Here is a 9,419-nt window from a genome sequence, read left to right as displayed (position 1 = left end):
AAGACATAAGCAAATGCCAAGGTCAAGTCTATCACCTATTTCTTCTCTACACAATGAAATTCATGCTCCTGCACTTCTCAGCAGTAACCGTAACATTGAGCAGTTCAGATACTTAAAGCAGTTTACAAGTGGGGAGGCATGAACTCTGTTCTACTGTTGCTAGAGTAGAAAGCAGGCTGCCTGCAAATGTTTCCAAAAGCATAATTTAGTCCTCTGCCTGCAGATGGCAACTACTGCTGGCAATTTCAATGTATTACCGAGGTCCTCAAAAGGCTGGAAGGGAAGGATTTATGGGGAGGGACCCGAAGTTCTCCCAAATTGCTATCCCCCTCTTTGGCAATGATGCAGGCACCCCAAAAGGAGTTGGAAAACAGACAGGCAAAACTCTTGCTATTCAAAAGTATAGTGGTTTAAATCTTGAAACTAGCTGGAGACCGACTACTCAATGCAAAGAATTACACAAGTGTCATTCCAAAAATGGGATAAAAAGCTTGGGAACAGAGACAGGGGTTTTAATCAATCAGGTCAAAACTCTGTTTATTTCAACCTCATTTCAAACTAAGGGCTCTCTGTGAGAAATTTTTCTCATGCCCAAATAAGAAAAATAAGCTGTAACACATTTTATAGCAAGAAAACAAATACGAAAGATCCCCAGTGAACCACATCACCTTGGAAAAGCGAGGAGAGAGTTAGTGTTCCTGATGCTTGTTAGGAAAAGGAAAACTGCAGAAACTCTCACACTCTTGCAAGCCTTCATGTCAAATTATGAACAAAGCAAAAAAGATTTACGGCTCTGTGGGTCACCTCTAATGACTCTGAGCAGTTTGCTTTTATGATTCTGTGACAACAGAGGAGTAAAAACCTTGAATAAAAAAGTGATTCCCTTGTTTAAACACTATCCCCACCAACTACACAAATTATTTTACACTCATACCAAAGCAACTGACATGCACGGAGATACTTTCATTGAAATAGGACCGTGTTTACTGCCGAAGGTGGCCACCATCTCACAACGAACAACAATTTCACAAACCAGAAGTGAGAAATCTGCTCTTGTCCATGGAGCAGGACAACATGAAGAAACCCCAAAGGTCTCCTGTGTCTACCAGTACAGAGCCAACCCCTCCTGCACAGGTGACACCTCCTGCAAAGGTACTGAGCCCACAGTCCCGGAGTACCTCTCACTGATGCAGAAGAGGTTCTCAGTGCACAAGGGCTCTGCCAGATTACACTTGTGAAGACGTACGTGCTTTCTTTGTTCAGGCATTTTGACTTTGCCATTCCCCTGTGACAATCCTCCTCCATCTCTCAGTTTCTACTGCCTCATTTCCTTACACACCTTCTTGGTGAAAATCACCTCCTTCCTCTTCTTTTACAGTAAACACTGAAGGGAAGCGCTATGAGACATCACCTTGGAAAACGAGGCCCCTGAATTTCCTACAGAAGGCAAATGGCACACAGTCTGCAGCAATCCTGCACACACCAACTTCACATGTGGGCTACAGCTGAAGCTCACTGCCAGTCCACCAAGGCTTTGATGCAAGGCAGCATAGTACCATGCTAGCCAGTGTCTTAGTTCTTCCTCAGCAGGCTTCACCAAACAAATTTTGTAATAATAATTTCCTGCATCAATAGTTGTAGCTTCTTGGGTTGTGAAGCCTTTTATCTTGTATTACCTCTGCCCCCTCCTGATTTCAAACAGATTTTGAAGGAGCCTTACAGCTCTGGGACAAAAGGAAAATGATATTGCTTTATGGTTTGAGCCATTTGACTTGTGAGTGTACCATGAGGCTGCAGCCTCAGTGAATCTCGACTCTAGATGAGAGAATATGATGACGGTTGGCAGCTAAGGCAGAGAGCTCTGAGAGGATGGGGCTGGTGGGTATATGGGAAATGGTGTTTGGCTACAGCTGTAGGATGTGCTGGTGGGTGCCATGCCTTGATTTATGTGTCCAGGATAAAGGGCAGCTGGCAAATGACTTAGAAATTATTTTGCTCTCTGTTAACACTTCCCAGGAAGGGCTGAACTAAACACTGCTGTGGAGACCATTAAACTATTGTTATTTTAAATCAGGTCCATCAGAGGAGACAATAGTGTCTCTCCTTGGTAAGGGCCTGTTCTGTGTTATTAGGAATGTAAAGTACTAGTTAAAATTTTCATTACCTATCTACCAACACTTCACTATGGTCCCAATAATTGGACTCATTTGCAGTGTTTTTTCTTTTGTGTTCTACTTTTTGGATATTGCCAAGGTTACCTTGCATAAATAAATCACTCGAGTGCACCTGTATCTATAAAGCAGAGTCCTTCTTCACTGTTTTGGGGCTTCTGATACGTTTTGCTGATTGTTCTGAAGCAAAAGTAAATCAAGCAGAAGTAAATCATGGCATATTAGGTTGTTTGGTTTTGATTATGCAAAACTGAACAAAATTGTCAACGTGTCATCCCATAAAGCCCAGAGGACAGTTGGCCTTTCTGCTGTTTGATGGAAACTGGGATTAAACCTCAGTAGAACTTTGTTGAGCATAATCACGTATTATATCAAAGGAAGCAGGGAAGAAGCTCTCTCAAAACAGGATTAAGGGATTGCCAGGCAGAATTCTTTCCAAAGTGAGATTTTATCTGTGCTTTTCATGCTCTACAAGACACCTTTTCTGTCACATTTTTCCAAGAAAGAGCAGTCTGTATTCACTGTTTGTGCGTCTACAGCACCGATGGGGTTTTAGTTACAGAAGAAGATAAAAGATGGTGGCAGCTGTACCCATTTCACTGTTTTCTGAACTACCTGTGTGACAAGTAACACAGAACAATAACACATGTCAGTTTTTGCTACAAAGAACCTTTGAAATTCTGAAAGGATCTGGAAATTTATATTCATGTTGTCTTAAGAAAATTTTTTATTAATTTCTACAAAAGGAAGCCTGGTGGTTTTAAACAAGCTAAACCAGTTAGATATGTGGTTTCTGATTTTTTTTTTTTCCCTGTTAAATTAACTTTCTGCTGAAAAGTACAGTAGGCTTAGGCTTGTATTACAGTGTGTAACTTGAACTTTCCCATGTTTTCCAACCATTTGACCGAATTAGCATGGGCATCTGAGCAGTTTTGCCTGAGGTTGCAATAACTCCTGTGACAGAGTTGGTGAATGGAGAAGGGGAGAGCACTGACGTTTTTCTACGCTATTTTGTCAGGTTTTTCCCCCCATGTTCCTTCTTGGTGATGCAGCTGTAACCAAACTGAACAGCGAACAGCTGCTTGTGCAGTCCCTGCCAAAGCTGCTGCTGGGCTGCAGTTTGCACTGCAGCTGCCTCCTGCCCTTCCCACTTCTGTCCCTCTGTCTCTTCCTCAGCTCTGCCAGCTGCCCTCTTTTCAAATGTTCAGGTTTTCTTAGTACAACACAAGACAACAACTAGCCTTGTTCTGTTAGTGTCCTGGTTTTAGCTGGGATAGAGTTAATTGTCTTCTTAGTAGCTGGTAAGGTGCTATGTTTTGAGTTCAGCATATGCAAAGAATGTTGATAACACACCGATGTTTTCAGTTGTTGCTAAGTAGTGTTTAGTCTGAAGGCAAGGATTTTTCAGCTTCTCAAGCCCAGCCAGTGAGAAAGCTGGAGGGGCGCAAGAAGTTGGCACAGGACACAGCCAGGGCAGCTGACCCAAACTGGCCAAAGGGGTATTCCATACCATGGGACGTCACATCTCGTATAGGAACTGGAGGGGGGAACAGCTCGGGGACTAACTGGGTGTCGATTGGCGGGTGGTGAGCAATTGCACTGTGCATCATTTGTACATTCCAATCCTTTTATTATTACTGTTGTCATTTTATTACTGTTATCATTATCATTATTAGTTTCTTCTTTTCTGTTCTATTAAACCGTTCTTATCTCAACCCATGAGTTTTACTTCTTTTCCCGATTCTCTCCCCCATCCCACTGGGTGGGGGGAAGTGAGTGAGCGGCTGCGTGGTGCTTAGTTGCTGGCTGGGCTTAAACCATGACAGTTAGCTACATTAAACTGGAGAAGATCTCATCACTGCATATGCTTATCTAATCTTGTGGTCAGCAGCACCAGCGTGTCATCAGGCTCTGTATTAGACAAGTTAGTTTTACACAGCCACACATACAAACTCGTATATATTTATATGCATGCAGTCTGTTTGTACTCAAGTCACTTCCAAAACCTCCCTGTTCATAGGGCTACAAACTTTGCATTTACAGAAGGCAAATTTCTCGTCTCCTTCAATTAAAAGGCCCTTTTGTTTTCTGAGTGAGTGAGGCTAACTGTCCTTCTCTGTACAGACCATGATGTGATTTTTTGTTCATCTTGTGAGTTGGTAACCAAAATTACATACAGGATACTTGGTGAAACTTCACCTGTGTCTTGATTTCTCCTGGACTTCTGCCTTCTTTTCTCCAACTTACTTCAGTACCACTGCTCATAAAGAGCATTGGATTTACGGGTATCATAATACTTCTCACCTGAACACTGCCTAGTTGTGGTTATAGTGGGGGTCTTGGTTTGGTTTCTGTTCTGTATCACTGAAATGTCTTCCTCCCTTGTGTCAGTGGAAGAATGAGGACAATCCCCTCTTTCTAGGTCACTGTCTCCCAAGGTACGTGACAGGTGGAGCAGGCCATGTACTCCAACATCTAGGTTGGCTCGTCGGCCAGCATTCCTGGGGTTTCATTTCATGACACAGGAAAACAGAGCGATGTTCATTCATGTCCTGCCACTGTCTAGTGTCTTCATTTCTCTTTGCTTCAAAATTATATTATTTGAGGTATTTTGCCTATACTGAACATAAATACTCTATGATGTGACTTGACTTGAGTAATGTTACACTTAATTCCGTTTCAGACTTACCTAGAATGTCTGAATCAAAATTGCTTCACTTCAGGGTGTTACTGTTATCTGAACTGTAGCAGATATAAGATAACGTGCTTGTGCTCTGACCTCCCATCGCTGCTTGCTTTTCTAAGTTTGATAGTGAAGAATAGCTAGGAGGGGATCCTCAGTCCCTTGCCTGAAGACCAGAACACCAACTCCGGGGTCTGGAACAGCTGCACTCTGGGAACAGCAGATGCAATCAATATTTCTAAATATTTAACTTGAACAAGAAAATTGCTGGCCTGCTCTCAGCAAACAATGGTGAGCTATAAACAATATGTGGTTTGTTTTTTTATTCAGACAGTTACTCCTTCATTGAAAGTGTCAAACAGCTGTCTACAAGGAATAACAGATGATGTTATGAATGAGGCACTTCCTTTAGTTTCCTTAGAGTCGGTCACTTTCTGTGATGGCCACTTACATTCTTAGTGTAGTTGAAATACTAGACTGTACCGAGGCTGGAAGACTTAATTGCCAAGATGAAAAGGGAGCAGACGTTACTGAGGTTTTGAATGGCCGTGGCAGTGTTTCGTCCTAGAGAGGGAAATAACTCTGTGTGTGTCCAAGTGTGCAGCATTCACCCAGTACTAAACTAACCTCAAGTAGTTGGATGTTATTGTTGCATTACTGTTGATTTGGGGAGCAAATCTGTAAATGGCTCTTCTCTCTGTTTGTGGATTCTTAGTACATAATTAACAGAGCATCATGCACACTAACCTAAATGCTGATCAATCCTCCTAGCTAGTGGTTCTTAAACTAGTGAACTTCTATATAATTAAAGATGTGAAAGTACAACTTCAACTTCTTGCCCTTTTCATCTGCTGTCCCTTCAGGCTGTGCAATGACAAACCTATGTACAATTCCATTTCAAGCTGGAAGGAGGAGTAGGTTTGGACTTGAAATATACTGACGTTCATGACTTCTGTGTGACCTTCAGATTTCCAGAGTTTAGTATCTTGATTCAAGAAGTGCTACTAAAACTCATTTCTGTTCTGTTTAAAATCGGAGAACAGTAAAAGCCTATAGCTAAGCATTCAGGTCAGCCCAAACCAGTATTTTCTGCAAGTGGAACATCTGTTCTCTCCTTCTGTCTGGATCGTGATCAATTCTATCACACACTGCAATACATTATCTTAATATTGTGTTTTACATCTGTAATATTACATCTTTTCATCTTTAACTCTAGTAGTGCATCATGTTGGTAAGACTGGCTCTTGACTTACCTTAAACCTCTGATTGTGAAAATCCCTTGATTTTTCAAATAGATGATATAATTCATAACTGCTGTTTCTCAAGCCAGATACAATTAACAGCCAACTGGATATATACAGTGACCTGGCTCTCCACAGCTAGTTTTACAGCTGTCTGATGGCTATAGCTGGTACTTTCCATAGTAGATGATGATTTGTTTGAAGGCTCAAACTGTGAGATGCTGTAATTAAGACAAGTGGAGGATTTGTGGATGGATATCTAAAAAGATTTGGACGATGTATCACAGAAGCTCCTGAAGCGGTGACTTGGGAGAAGAATAAAAATATTACCTACGATATTATTATCTGTCACAAAGTCTCATCAAAATTAAACTGAAGTGTGTCCGACTATTGCTATCTGAAACAGAGGCTTCTTGTACAGAAATTCATGCTTAAACCTCATTCAGAAGGGAAACACTAAGACCATTCAGAGAGAAAAGGCAAATTACAATTTCTCTACAAGAAGCTGAGAACATGAGGACTCTTGCAACAACTCATAACAAATAGGCTACTTCATTTATTGTTTATTTCCCCATATGAATGAATCAACCATCTTGGAAACTCCATCACACACAGGGCAGAAAAAGTTGTTTACAAAAGGGACATACATCCCTAAAATAAGTTTAAGATGTACAGATTTATAATGGGAACCAAGAGGGAGGGGAGAGGACAAAACCAAAACAATGACATTGCAGTCAGACTTTGACTTTCAGTTACAGAAGAGATCTCTATCTCCATGTAAGTAGGGTTTTCAACTATTAAATAAATGGCATCTTAAAAATAGAACATTTGAGAATTTCAACACATGTATTATTTCTTCTAAATAAATATTGCATGGAAATGATTCTGTTTTGCCACCATAGCTGCCTCCTCTCCTCCTGGGACTCAACCACCACCTCTGTTTTTCCTTGGATTCATGGTTTTGTTTCCTAACGGCAAATGCTATTTCCTCCACTGTTATGTTTTGGTTTGGTTTTTTTTATTTATTATTTTTTTGTTTGGTTTTTGGTTTTTGGTTTTGTTTTGGTTTTTTTTTAAAGGCCTGAACAGGCCCAAGTCAAAATGATGAGCATCTTTCCTAACCCTTTGCAGGCCTCTGACCTAGCTCAAGGTTGAAATACGATGGCTTTTCAAAAATTTCCTATTATTTAAAGAGTCTTCTCCATGACCTGAAACAAAACACAGCTTCTTGCTATGTAGCTTAGTCCTGAGGCTTCCACTGATCGCTTTTGAAATGAGAGCCCCCAAATAGCCCCCCACATGCCCGTAACACAAACTGCCTGTGATCTCATTTCCTCCGAAGCCTGGGGGAGCAGGAGCAGTTCTCGCACAACTGTCTTTGCATGGTAGCAGAGCACGTGCTGCCTTTTCCCAACTGTAAAGAAGCAAATGCCAGTAGTTCATCTGCCTTCGCTGGGTGTCTTCTTACCAACTTTGCTCACCCGGCACCCTTGCACGAGCTTTCCTAGGAGCAGGACAACAGATTATCACTCTCTGGGCAGTAGAGTGCCCAAAGAGCAGGCGAGGACAGGACCTGGTGCACCCATGGGCTGCACCAAGCTGGATGCAGGAGCGGGGCAGCCGCACACCCTGCCTCGCAGGTTGTGGCAGGCAGTTGCCCCGGGGCTGGCAAGCCATGAGCAAGCGGCTCTCCGACAGGAACCTGGCCTGGCAGCAGGGAGGGAGATGGGTGTATGCGAAATGAAGTACCAGGGGTACCCGTGTCCCTGCTTCACCTTATGCTTCCCCCTCAGACTTTGCTATCATTCTTACAGACTCCCACAGCGGTTTTCAGGTTCAATAAAGCTTACTGCCTGCCTTCCTCCTCCTCAGCTGGTGATCCTAAAAACAGCTTTGTTTGAAGACAAAGTCAGAAGAAGGCATCGTCCCACTAGTATGGAATCAAGCTCCAAAGTGCACGTCAAGCCTTCGGGCCGGCTGGCCATCGCTGCGCTTCCTGAGAACAAAACAGTTAACACTGAGCCTCTCTCTGTCCCTGGCTTATTCAGAGCAGTTGCTCCTCCAGGGAGGAGGAGTACAAGTGAAGTTTGATAAGGAAAATGGGGAGGGGGGGGACATGGACCTTCCTTCCATTGGTTAGGACAACTTATCCCTGAAATGCACTAAGGCTTTTGATAAAGTGAACGTAAAAGGACAGCCTCTTGAAGCTGCAGGAAGACCCGGCCATGATCCCGGCAGTCCTGCGCTGCCAGGGGAGACAAGAGGAGAGCTCCCTTGTGCTCAGGACAAGGGCAGGACCACAGCACACTCCTGCCAGCTCCTCCCAGAGGCAAGAGGACTCCAGGCTTCCTTGTGGCAGGGCTCATTTCTACAGAAACTACTTCTGGAAATGCAGACCTTTTGTTGATATTTATTTACTGTCCATTTTCGGAAGCCTCAAAACCACAAGAAGGTACTTTACAAAGGGGGTACTGCTACATGCATGCAGACCTGTTCCTCCATCCTGAAATTATGTGGAAAAGGGAGCTAATTCTTTCCTGTAAGCACAAGTATTTTGGGATACCATCCTTCTCTTTGCCACTCCCACGGGTTTGTCAGAGATAGGGCGAGGGATGCGAGAGGGGACCAGAGGGCTAAGGCACACTATTAGATATGAGGACGGCAGGACGCTGCTGTCATGCAACAGGAAATCTTTGGGTAGAGAAGGGTGTCATCTTACTGCATACACTAATGCCATGGATGCCGCCTTCACTGTTACTGTCACCTGCAAAATTGCAATTTCAAAACTGCAGCTCCTGACAAGGAAAAAATGCTTGCAAACAGTTAATTATCCCTTTTGTGTTCTCTTGACAGATTTCTAAGTTGCTGGGCCCATCCTGTAGTTTGGCTGAGAAAAAGCACAAGTCACCTCCCCCATGAAGGATGCCCTACTTTGGTACCAAATCCTGCTCTTAGATATTCACTGAGACCAGCAACGGTTGCAGGCAAATACCCAAATGCAAAATTTGTCTTATGTTCCACATTCAGCCACTTAGTCCCTCCTTAAACAGAAGTGATTCCTCCCCATGTAAGCTCTCAGACTCAGAACCATGCCCAAGCAATCCGAGTGACCCAGTACAGCTGTCCACCCCCACCCATCGGAATGACAAAAAGCAACCAGTCAAGGAGTCCTCAGTGTGAGTGACATCCCTCCACCACAGAAGAAAGGCAGAGCTGTTTCCAACCACGCCTGGTCATTTTGCCACCCCAACTGTTTCTGGCTTACAAGGCTTAAACCGAGCAAGACCCTAAGTAATACAGTTCGAGTGCTAAGGGCTTCTGTGT

The 9,419-nt window shown here is 43.3% G+C and overlaps 1 protein-coding gene across 1 annotated transcript in view; it reads left to right on the top strand.

Annotated features, from left to right (window-relative positions):
- Positions 1-9,419, top strand: part of LOC142033821 (kelch-like protein 8) — a 138,670-nt gene that overhangs the window by 82,236 nt on the left and 47,015 nt on the right. The gene's annotated exons all lie outside the window — the stretch shown is intronic.

Source organism: Buteo buteo, chromosome 1, assembly GCF_964188355.1.
Source record: "Buteo buteo chromosome 1, bButBut1.hap1.1, whole genome shotgun sequence".
NCBI classification, from domain to species: domain Eukaryota; kingdom Metazoa; phylum Chordata; class Aves; order Accipitriformes; family Accipitridae; genus Buteo; species Buteo buteo.
Note: the sequence above shows the minus strand (reverse complement) of the source record. Positions and strands in the feature narration are given on the sequence as shown.